A 13,154-nucleotide genomic window follows, 5' to 3' on the forward strand; every position below is an offset into this window, starting at 1 on the left:
GAGTTTAGTCACTGACCGTGGATCTCAATTCACCTCTCGTTTTTGGAAAGCACTACAGAAACTATTGGGCATAGACTCTCGTTTATCTTCAGCTCACCATCCCTAAACGGATCGTGTGTGGACTTCGTAATCCCAGTTCCTTGTTTCCCGGATCTAGTTTCCAGAACTTGCCTTGTCTCACGGACTTCCTTGGACTCTGTTCATGTTTCATGTTGCCTCGTTTCAAGTCTTTGATCTAGCCAAGAATCAAGTTTATTTTCCAGCCTTGTTGTCAAGCTACATTGGACTTTAGAGACTCTGTCATTCCCCACACTATTGCTTGGCAAGGTGTGTGTTTCGGTCAAGTGGATTATAACTTTGAACTCTAATATCTTATATTGGACAATACTTTTCTGGACTATATTTGACCTTATCTGAAAGGTCTGCTTCTGAACTATATTCATCACTTGTTTTTATTGACTTTATATATTTCTTTAATAAGATATTAGATAGATTCTGGCCTCTGTGTAAGGTTATTGGTGCTCTGCAGCCTGGGTCCTGACAACACTGCACATATGTTATTTTGAACTGTGGTGCCCAGAATTGGACACAGTATTCCAGGTGAGGTCTAACCAAGGGCCCTTCCATACTGCCCATTATCCCAGGATCTGATCCCAGATTATCTGCTTTGAACTGGAATGTATGAGTTCTCACTGCCAGATACCCTGGGATAAACAGATAAACTCGAGTCAGATCCTGGGATATAGGGGCAGTGTGAAAGCGCTCCAAAGCAGAATAGAGAGGCACCATAACTTCCCTCGATCTAGACACTATATCATTTCTCTATATTTATATTAGTAATCAAAATAAACATAAAAGAGTCCTAAATTCCCATTCCGGGGGAAGGGAAGGAATACTGTATAAACTATTTCTTAATCACAATGTTGCCAACTGTTTTGAAGAATATTTCTTCCTCATTTTTTCTTCACTTTTATAAGTGAAACAACATTTTTAATTGCCAAGAAAAGTAAACTGTTAATTTTAGGTCAATGATGCTAACCCAAATCAGCATCACTGACCCAGTGGATGAAAATTGGACATTGATAGTCATAATTTAAATGTAACTTTAATACATAAGTAAGAGTTCTGTGAGTTCTGTATTGAATTAGGACATTCATGAATAAATACTTTGATATAATCAAAATTATATGACTAGAAATTGACCTACTTAGCATGCAATATGCCTGTGAATCCCCTAGCTAATAGCACAGTAACCTAGCATAGCAATGCTCTATTTTACAGTGCACTAATCTGCATGCAAATGTTAAATTATTAGGCTTCTTTCTCACAAAAGATTTGATGCTCAGAAGATCAGAAAAAATAACAAGGAAAAGCAGGAATGTGAAAAAACTAGGACTAGAAAGACTCTGTTGTTGATGGCTTACATGGGGCTTCAAGATAGAAAATCATGCCATCACATTGTCAGTATATCACAGGCTGCAGTGTTCCTAAAGAGTGTTGATAGTGAACACACTTTTCATTAAGGAAAAGCATGAAAAGCACACATTGGTAGGGGAGAAGAAAATAATCTATGAAGTACACAATTTCCTTTTCTTTCAGCAAAGTCTCAATAAGAAACAGGAAGAAACTATCTTATAATATGGCCACTTGTACATATGTTGGTATTCCCTCTTCACACTTACAACTCTTCTGCAGGCTTGGATTATATTTTGCTGTATCAAGATTGTTTATAATAGCTCACAGGAAGAAACTGGCAAAGCCACCTCTGAGTATCTCTTGCCTAATAACGAGGTATGAAATTCATGGATTCACCATATGCTGACAGGCAACTTGAGGGCTCATACATACTTGCTTACATACACTATAATTTGAATTTGATAATGTTTTCTATGTATGGTTCACATTATAGTGTATATATATACTTTGCAGACCAGAGTGGGAACTTCAGAACTCAAACTTGTTTATACTCTCTGTTAGTGAACCTTTAAATAAAGTTTAATAAAGTTGCTTTTCATTTTGTAAAAAACCAGGACAACTTTGAGGTCAGGCATTCAGAATACCAGTGTGCTTTATGCTCGAATATTAGGCTTCAACTACATAGATGTTAAATCTTGCTAAAACATAAAACCCATTGTGTAACCTGAAAATTGTTTGCGCTCTTGATTGGTAAATCTTTAAAGAGAGAATTTTTTGAAATTGTTTTTCATTTTACAAAAGACAGGGGGAATTTGAGATCAGGGAATTCGATCAGGGTAGTATTTGTTAAGGGCATTTGGCTTAAACTACATAGCTTTTAAATCCTGGTTAAACCTTAAAGCTCGTTGTGTTATTTTAAGGCACTCGCTCACCACCTTTCCTCTCACCAATATACATGCATACATATCTACATATTTACATATAAATATATAAGTAATAAAATAATTCACCAGAGAGCCATATTTTAAAGATTATGGGAAGGATATTATTACCCAAATTATCCAGTTGAAATATCAGCAAAGCTTTAAAGATGCCATAAATATTCACTTTAAAACCATAGAAGATGGGTGGGTAGTTTGTAGATCCATAAGATGTAGAATCATAAAATTCTCAAATTGGAAAGGACTACAAGCTCCAACAAGCTGTTACGCAAGAATGCACAAGAAAGCATTGTAGATTATAATTTATTTTTCTCTTCTTTATGAGAATGAAAGTTTATCCTCACAAGGCAAGAATATAACAGCTTTTTGGTTTTGATAACTTTTCACTTATCTGAAAAACTAAATGCAAAGTTGTTCATGCAAAATACAAATATTTGTCCCATAAAGGAAGGTAGGACTCATAGGAAGATGGAAGGTGGGGGGAGGAGAGAAAAGACAGAAGGAGAAAAGCATAAGAGGCATTTGTCTCTTTGTTCTTGGAAAGAAGAGGAAGGAAATCATGGTAGTTGACAATATATTTAACAGAATGTGAAGAAATTTCAAGGTATTCTGTCTTATTACAAATTACAGGGCACATTCTACTACCCAGCGATTTCAGACAGCGCTTTAATGCAAGTGCAATCACATTTCTTAAATGTGATTGTGCCTGGGTTGAAGTCCACACACCAACCCCATCATCTACGCTTTCCCGGGGGAGGGGGTGCCCAGATGCCTTGCCGGGTCTTCCAGCAGGGCATCCGGACACAAAAGAAAAACCCCTAAAAAGTCATTCCGGGAAGTGTGCTGCAAGGTCTAATGCTAGCCCAATACGTTATTTTCTCATTTAAAGGGTTTTTTGGGGGGGGCGGGGGAGGGGCCATCCTGCATCTCTGGGCTCCAGGAGCCTAAAAGGTGCGAGATGGGTGTATGGACAGGCCCCAGGGAAGTCCCAGGACTCTTTCACAAAGGCGCAGGTATAATGGGCTTTGTCTCGAATTAATCCTCTTTTACCGGATGTGTTGTTTGGCCACCTTCCATTTTGAACCGGGAGCTCCTGGGATAAAGATACTGCCTGCATGGGCCCTTAGTTACCTTGAATATCAGGAAGCTGTGGTAGAAATATTATATCTTGTGCATTTTTCAAGTGAGGGCTATCTGCACAACAATATTTCTCAAGTTGAAAATTGTACTTGTTTCATTTCATTGCAATTTTTGAGTTCTCAAGCCTCATAAATGGAACTAGAATAATAAAATCGTAGAGTTGGAAGAGACCTCACGGGCCATTTAGTCTAACCCTCTGCCAAGAAGCAGGAAGATGACATTCAAAGCACCCCCAACAGATGGCCTTGCAACTGTAGGGGAAAACTGTGTAATATCAGACATTCTTGCTAGATTTTGATTTGGCTGTAAAAATTAGCAAAGGTGATGGGAAATTTATTTTCTTTCACCTCCTTTATCCAGTAGTATGAAATGTGGTTTCATTTGGGATTGACAGAACTGAAAAGAAATGAGTAAATGATACAGAATAACACTTAAATTCTTATCTGAAACACTAAGGCTGCAATTCAAATTCCCAAACTACATTAATTATTATGAATTGGAGAACCTGTATTTGATCCCTTCTGGCATGGACCCGTTTGCAACTGACTTAAATAATAAGTAGCTCAATTTTGTACAGTATTTATTGCATGATCCCCAAACATATTCCCATGATATCTATATGAACGTTTTGCTTTAACAATATAGTATTCTCAGATTTTTGGCTACTCGGAAGTGTCAAACTGTGTTTTTGTCCAAATTTAGAGAGCCTATATTTGATACCTTCCAGCATGATTTCACTTGCAGTTAACCTTTTAAATAATTGGTTGTTCATTTCCATACAATATTTAATCCATGAGTCCTTAATATATTCCCATGACATAGAGACCATGTTTGACACAGTGCTATCAGTTTGTGCATTTAAGTCTCTGTGCTATAACCAAATAATAATTTTAGAGAATAATTATACATCATTTCCCTTTTTGTGTCTCTTTAAAAAGACCCTCTGTTTGTTTGTGAAAACTTTTACTTTTATTAATGTTTTAATTTAGGTGATTTCCCTGCCTTCTTCACACATCTCCATCCCTCCGTGTACACCCCATGGTTACAATACAAGTTAATACAACATCTGATTTAAAGCAAATGTTGAAATCCCATTGATTCTCATAGCGATGCATTAATAGTGGAAACATAGGATCTTTCTTTTATTCTTGAGAATATATATATATATATATATATATATATATATATATATATGGCTTTGTTTTGCTTAACTGTCTCCTGCTGCCACTTTGACAATATGAATGACAGTAGGGAGCAAGAATGAAAGAAAGCAATTGAAAGAAGCACTTTGCCACTGTTGTAATTTTGAAATTGACAGCATTTTTTTAGCCCAAAGACTCAGGGAAAATGCAGTTTTCCTCTTGGCTTCCTGTTGTTTCTCCAGCAGGGAAAGGCATTCTGTGATGTTGAGGAACAGTGGGAGGCCAAGATGAAAATAATTTCTTATTTGAAACATTGGATTGCAACAGAAAATCAGTGATTTTTACTTGCCAGTGTGACAAGTTCTCTACTTTTCCATTGGCAAATAAAAATGATACATAATTGTAATCCCCTTGTTGAGTAATAATTTATTTGCCCAGCAAATATTTTTCCATTAAAAAGTTATTGGTTATTTATCTTTAAATGATGAGAACTCACATCTGTTTTTGAGAGAAGTAGTGAAATGAAATAGGACTAAATGCATTATAAACATTTTTTGTACTTACTTCTTTATAACCTACCGATGCACTTTGCTGGCTGCATGGAACAAATAGAAACTGTCCTCCAGAAAACTACTTAATTGGAGAAGTGCACTTAAAAGTGCCCTTGCTGTCAGAATTCATGGTGCACTGCTTTGAGACTAGAACCATAATGTAGAAACTGGAAAAACCATCATCCTTCAAATTAAAACCAATTAATGTAAAATAAAGAGACAAAGAAAATGTATGATGCCCACAGTCTTGTGTGTTCAAGAAAAAGAAAGAGAAATATACCATATATACTTGAGTATAAGCCAACCCTAATATAAGCCGAGACACCTGATTTTACCACAAAAAAGTGGGGCAACTTATTGACTCGAGTATAAGCCGAGGGTGGAAAATGCAGCAGCTATGGGTAAATTTCAAAATGAAAATAGATCCCAATGAAATTATATTGAGGCTTAACCTCAGTAGGTTAAAGGTTTTTCAATATTTACCGTATTTCAAAGAAAAACAGTAAACTAGCTCTGTAAGTGAAAAAGTAGGATCAACAAAAACAATATGGTATTAACAATAAAATAATAATAATAATAATAATAATAATAATAATAATAATAATACTTCATTTGTACCCTGTCCTATCTCCCATGGGGACTCAGGCCAGTTTCCAACATGCTGCTGCTCAGTCGTTTAGTCGTTTCCGACTCTTCGTGACCTCATGGACCAGTCCACACCAGAGCTCCCTGTCGGCTGTCGCCGCCCCAGTTCCTTCAAGCTTCCAACATAGTAACAGGCAAACATTCAGTGCCTATATAAACAATGCAGAGCTAGATATAGATCTATAATTATATATACTAATTTCACATATGCATTTCCCCTGAAACATTTACAAATCCTCTATATATCTGCGCATTTCCCTCCAGCAATATTTGCAAGCCCTATATATCTATGTTTATATCTATCTAGAAATCTTGATGTGTGTGTGTGCATTCCCCCTGCAATATTTGCAAGCCCTACATATCTATATTCATATATATCTATCTAGACATCTCTCTATATAGATAATTATATCTGTATAGGATTTGCAAAGACTTGCAAACATATGAGGGGGAAATTCATATATAAAATTAATGTATATAGATAGATAGATAGATACAAATATAAAGGTACATAGGGATTGCAACGTCTTGCAGGGGAAAATGCCTATATATCTGCAGCAGAGATTAACAAATATTTCAGGGAAAAATGCTTCTATAAGATTAATGGGTATATATATATATATTCTTCCTGACTTGCAAGGGCTTCATTCCCTTTTCAAAATATTCCCTTGGTTAAGAGCGAGGGAGACTTTGGAAAAGAAAACTCTGATAAGGGAGGGTAAGATGAGAGATAAACATATCATATATTGCAAGAAACAGCCTCCAGGCTCCGCTGCCACCTTGACCCGATTATAAGCCGGGGTAGGCTTTTTCAGCTCATAAATAAGGGCTGAAAAACTCGGCTTATCTTCAAGTATATACGGTATATTGTACTGTCATGAGAACTCTGTGCTGAACAAATAACTTGTGCTTTCTGTTAGGGAAATTCTCCCCAAAACAGCAAAAACATTTAAAAGACAAAAAGAACATTTAGCTCACAGCAAGTGGAAAGCAATATAGTGTGGCTGTTAAGAATTCTTGAACTTGAGGACGTGAGATGCAGACTTCAATCTGAAATGTTTCAAAAGGTTTATTAAAACATACATTTCTTGATAGAAAGGGATTGGGTCAAAGGTTTCTCTTTAACTCTATTACTTCTAAGTTCAAACAAGGAGGGGCTTTATGGTGGTAAGATACACTTTTAAATAAGTTTTACAGGGGAGATGGGGGGGCTTCAAGGTGGCTACATGTAGCCACACACCACCACCACCCCAGGAAAGCACGACGTTTGGGTGTTTGGGTAGAGACAGGAACCTGTGTTGAAGCGGGTCATTTTAAGCTACTTCAGCACAAGTTTTAGTGTTGTGTGGAAGCGCCCAGAGACAGAATGAAAGGAAGTGAATGAATGACCACAAGGTCTTAAAACAAAATGAACATGTATCCCAAAGAAATTCCATTCTACGTCATCAATTAGGATGGAAGGAGAAAGGCTAAAGAGTGAGAGAAAACAGACACAACAATAGGCATCCAGAAATAAAAGAGAAGGAATTCCCTCATCTATCTATCTGCATCTCATTCAGAACTACACAGTTGAGCAGCATGAGATTGAATTCCACGACTTTCCTTCTCAATAGCCCAAGCCTCCTGCCTGGCTTTGGTTATACTCTTAGACAGGATTGTGGAATCTCTGGGCTGAATCATTCTGACCATTTAAGTTTTTGAATGGTTCCTCCAGAGACTAGGTACAATAAAGTCCCATTAAAACCAGGGAGACATCTGAGTAAATATGGCCAGGACCAGTGTGCAAACTCTCTTTGAAAGTTGTTTGTGAAGCTTCTGAAAAAGCCATCACAGCAGATCTTACAGCTTCAGGAAAATAAATTATTCTAAGACTAAACTGAAAGTACTTCTGAACATTTTTACAGATGTGGGGGAGGACTGAAATGTTTTCTCAAATTGATTCCCCCATCCCAAGCTTGCTTATTTTGCTGCTGCTATCACATGGATCAGAGTCCCAATGGTAGCCACCATTTTTCCTTATAGCCTTGCTAAGTAGCATCAATCATTCATCCCCTTCCATGGAAATGAGTGAGAGGGCATTATCCTCATTCTCCTTTGTTTCATGATGACCTACAAACAAGCACTGCCTGCCTAAGGAGGTTGGGAATCTGGCTTTTCTAACCTTCTGACAATTCTAAAAAGAGCTGAAATGCTAAGCTTAGAAACGTAGAAATAAGATGTTATTCATTTATCTAAAAGTAACTTCTTGGTATTGTGTAACTGATGCAGATATACTTACTGTAGTTATACAGTAAGACTACTCTAGCCACAGGGGATAGATTTTTGGCTGAACCATGGTTATATTAAACTAGATATGATCAAACACCATTTGAAACCAAGCAGCTTGGACGATAATTGCGGGATTAGGTGCTACGTTTTTAAGAGTTTTTAATCGTATTTATATGCTTTATTTGATTTTAATGTTTATCGTGTTGTGTGTTTGTATGCTTTATGTTTCAATGTGTCATTGTATAATTGCCAAAACTGGTAGCGGCTCCAAGTCCCCTCCGGGGTGAGATAGAGCCAGGTAGAAATACAGTAAATAGATAAATAAAATTAAATTGCATCACTTCTGGTCACTTATGATGGTCCCATGAATTGAATATTCCATAGAGTGTTCATTCCAGTGTCTTTCTCTGAAATATAACTATATCTGGTATTCTCCGATCTTTGTAATAGGGCAAATTCTGCTTAACTGTAATGATCAGATACTGTCTGGTGCCTTCAGTATATTTAAGATCAGCTTCTTGGTGAAGATCAGCTTCTTGGCTTTCTTTTTTTCCATGTCAGGAGCGACTTGAGAAACTGCAAGTCGCTTCTGGTGTGAGAGAATTGGCCGTCTGCAAGGACATTGCCTAGGGGATACCCGGTGTTTAATGTTTTGCCATCTTTGTTGGAAGCTTCTCTCATGCCCCCGCCTAGGGAGCTGGAGCTGACAGAGGGAGCTCACCCACTCTCCCCAGATTTGAACTGCCAACCTGTCAATCAGCAGTCCTTCCAGCACAAGGGTTTAACCCATAGCGGCACCAGGGGCTTCTTGGCGAAGGCTTCTTGGTGAAGGTGAGTGATTGTGTTCCCATCTCGGTCTCCTTTTGTCTTGTCATCAGAATTATATTTTGTTACTGAAACATTCATGAAGTCTGTATTTCTATACACCCTGGATAGAATTAAGTCCCATTGAACATTGGAAAATTTACTATTAACTAAGTCTGTATTATTATAGATCAGTTTGCACATTCTTAATTATTAACATAGATGGTTTACAAATCTTGATCTATTTATTTAAAACTCTCCTGCAAATAATTATCTATCTGTGCCAAAGTCAATTTAACACAATCCTTGATCTAATAATAGTCATAGCTAGACCAAAGCAGAATTGTTTCCTGTTATATTTGTGTCTTGGAAAATAATCATACATGCTTAACTTAAAAGCCCATTAATATTTTATATTAATACTGATCAGCCAGACCTTAAAATCTGAATGTAAATTTTGCTATCTTACTTTATGTCCATTAGACCAGCAAACATGTATTTAGTCAATGTGGGTTACCACTAAACACACCCATCACTGGGATTTATGAAAAAGTTTAATCAAGTGTAATTTATACAGAGGTTTTCCCAGTAATTTTGCCCTCATGTCTTAATCACAAATTCTTCTTTGAACTATTAAGAAATAATTCAATCAACCATTAGGGCTAATTTATGAAAAATGATGAACTGAGAATCTCTGATATCAGATTTCTAATGCTGTTTGCTTAGAGAGGAAAGAATGTGTAAAAAATAAGTCGAAGGAAGGAACAACAGCAGCAATAACAATGACAAACACCCACTTTAATGTATACAATTGACTTCCATCTGAAAGTCATGTCAAATATTGTGGGAGGCTTGATACAAAATAACAGACTACGGATAAACATAAAATACTGCTTTATTATATCCCAGGCACTGGAATTGAGATATACAGAGGCATTTGAATGTAGTACTGCTGTTCAAGTAGTAATCATGCAAAGTGCTATAAAAAGCTCTCAACTGGAGTTTACCATGAATGACAATGCTAAACAAAATGAAATCACCGCTGAGATGATCATCTAAATAAGTTGATGGTATAGTTAAGGTATCAGTATATCTGCACATACAATTATGGGTAATTTTTTGAAATGTAATTCTGATCAAAATTCACTTAAGCTTTGAAATCATTTCCATAAGTCTGTTGTCGAAAACAAGCTCTTATCCCCTTGAAATCAATGTGTGAGCGTGTGTATGTGACAATGTCCTCTTCCACAGTTATAGAAAAATATTAAGTGGGCACATGCATTCAAGGGTTGAGATATAGTATCTCAAATGAAAAGAATTTTCTCTTGTATAAGGTCTGGTGGATGAATGTCATAAGCACGTTGCATTGTTTTAAACTTTGTATATGGTAGTTTATGACTGTTTTAACTGTTTTAACATTTTAGTTCATTGTATATCAGTGTAACGGCATCAATTGCCACTTGTAAGCCGCCCTGAGTCCCCTCGGGTGAGAAGGGCAGCGTATAAATAATGGAAATAAATAAATAAATAAATAAATTTCTTATTGTTTCCTTAGGATGTTAATACCCTGTAGGCTTAATACAGTGTGGTTCCATTTTTACTGCCATGGCACAATGCTGTGGACTCATGGGATTTATAGTTTGGCACCAGGTCTTTGGCAGTAAATACTTTGTAAAACAACATAGTATTGAACCAAGATAGTTAAAATGGTGTCAAACTGCATTTATTCTACAGTGTAGTTTCACCCGTAGTAAATGAATGTTATAAAAAACCCACTGCGAGTTACAAGGTGATTTTTTTTTGGCATGTGAAGACAGGAGGTTAGCTCATTATTCTCTTTGAATCTGAATCAGGTGCCGGACACTTTCTAAAACAAGTCCATAAGCTATGTTACTCGCTTAGTCTGGAATAAAGCTGGTTTCAGATAGTCACATCAGTGATGGAAGGCCTTAAATTATCATATATACCTACTCTGCCTAGTTAATTAAGCAGGTAGGAATGTGTAATTATTATTTTTTGTGACATAATGGCAAGTGAGAAACATTTCTTCATAGTGCATGAAAAATTATCTGTGTTAGAATATGGAGAAGCATAATAGTTTCCAACTGGCAAGGGGAGCAGACAAGGCTGCTTTTTATTAGCCTAACTTGTACCAGACCTCAATTATATCTGAGGGAGGAAGCATGAAAATTTGAAGATGGAACATAAGCAATTTAAGATATACAGATAACACATTCTATTAGCAGAAACTGGCAAAGATTTATAAAAGCTATGTAAGAAACATGAGTCCAGAGATCACTCAAAAAGAACAGTCTGGACAAAATTTTGATGAAGCATAAACTATTTTTTCACAATTCTTCCATGCAAGGGTACTTACAAAAGAAAGCCACATACTCTATGTATTTTTACACTCATATCCCATCCTCATGGAGCCCTCTCTTGCATTTTTATTGGGCAAGAAATGAAAAGTTCATAGCCTATCACAACTGCCTAAAAGCATTAAAGGTTTAAGAGATGATAATATGCTACTCTTTCAGATAAAGAGAGGTAGATAGATAGACACATAGATATAAAAACAAATGCAAATTACATTTACCCATTGCGTGTGGTTTCATAAAATCATGGATATTGAATCCATGGCTAAGGGTGTATATTCTAATGTTGAAATAATAGTTTCCTGTAAAAAGAATGATAGGACAATACACTGCTCATCCTCTCCTGCTTGAGAGCTTACTCTTTTTTATGAAGCCCTTGAGACAGGTCATAGTGCTTTGTATTCTCACCGTGTTTATGATATTAAAAGGCTAATTGCTTCTATGAACATGTAGAGTATTTACAGTATGGCAATGTGTGCTATTGGATCATATCCCTCTGTGGTTTGGAAAAAAAAGATGTCATCTCAAGCTTGTAAACTCAGTGTGGGATAGAGGATGCTTAGGCAGTGTCTAGGGATGAAGAGAGAATCCTGTCATATTCCATACTTTTTGACTGCATCAGACATATTATTGATTTTGCAGATAATATATTCACTGGGCAGTTTTAAAATTCTGTGATGCACATCATGCCCTGAGGGACCCCTATATTTAAACAAACAAATAATCATTGAGAGGATTACCATGTTTGGTTATTGAGTGCTGCTAAGAAATGTTTAAGCTACTCTTTTAAAGCAATAATCATTGTGCCAGGCCTTTCCCCCATCATTCTTACTTTTCTCCTATGTAATAACTGTCAATTTTCAGTCTACTTGTGAATATCTCATGATATATACAAAATAATTTCATGGAAAAGATTTATATCTGAGATAGGAACACCACAAGCTGCACATTGTCAATTGCTGGAAATTCTAAGGTTGACCTCATGAGGTTTTCTTGACAAGATTACTCCAGAGAGTTTTCTTTCACCTTTCTCTGAGGCTGAGAGTGTACTTGTCCAAGGTCACTCATAGGTTTGCATGACTTAGTAGAGATTCAGTCTTGCTTTCCAGAATCGTTGTCCACCATTGGAACCACCAGACCATGTTGACTTTCTTATGGCTCCTCCTGGCCATTTCTGCCCCACTTTCTCCATTTATGATTATCATGGAATAAACAAAGAGGTTATTTTACTATAGCTCCCTGGTACCTTCTCTTGCACCTTGTACAATACTGTAGTAACTGTCAGATTTTATTTTGATTTTCATGTCATCCATGTTTGTGGGCAAGAAAGTGCATTCCTTAATCCAGTTGCCAAAATGTGGTTTGTTAGTTTATTTTGCATCAGTTAGTTTAATTTCCACTACTTATTTATTAAGTACTGAGGAAAAATGATATTTTTATTTGCATTTGAAGCTGAATAAAACGACCCATGATAAAAGGGTTGGCTCGTCTTGAGTTGCAATTATTTGAACTGCAGTAAACATTGAAGAGCTCTTAAAATTTATCAGTTGACTGAAATGGATAAAGATGTCCAGGTGTGATGTTCTTATTCCACAGTGAGCTATGTGACTTCTAGTCACAGAGGAGAAATGTTTCCGTATGGCACATATTGTCTTAAAGGAAAACAACATTGTCATACAATAAATGCTATTGCATAGTTTTCATGTTCTCTGTAATGTTTCTGTTACAAGGTCACTGTTCTTTAATAAAACTGAAAATTTTATTTGCCAGACTCAACTATAGATGTTCTGAGTTGTTTTTGAAAAAATTCTTATAAAAGCATCAGTATTCATGAATTGATCGATGGTATGACATTAGGTAGAACACTACAGT

General features: G+C 36.4%; 1 protein-coding gene and 1 long non-coding RNA gene across 18 annotated transcripts in view; one reads left to right on the plus strand and one right to left on the minus strand.

The window, feature by feature from the left end:
- The window catches only part of dab1 (DAB adaptor protein 1), an 861,244-nt gene that overhangs the window by 739,617 nt on the left and 108,473 nt on the right, over positions 1–13,154 (plus strand). The window lies entirely within an intron of this gene.
- The window catches only part of LOC103278667 (uncharacterized), a 47,629-nt gene continuing 45,705 nt past the window's right edge, over positions 11,231–13,154 (minus strand). The window contains exon 3 of the long non-coding RNA XR_010005766.1: positions 11,231–12,468. This is a non-coding gene — a long non-coding RNA (uncharacterized LOC103278667). The remainder of the gene's footprint in view (positions 12,469–13,154) is intronic.

This window comes from Anolis carolinensis, chromosome 4 (assembly GCF_035594765.1).
Source record: "Anolis carolinensis isolate JA03-04 chromosome 4, rAnoCar3.1.pri, whole genome shotgun sequence".
NCBI lineage: Eukaryota > Metazoa > Chordata > Lepidosauria > Squamata > Dactyloidae > Anolis > Anolis carolinensis.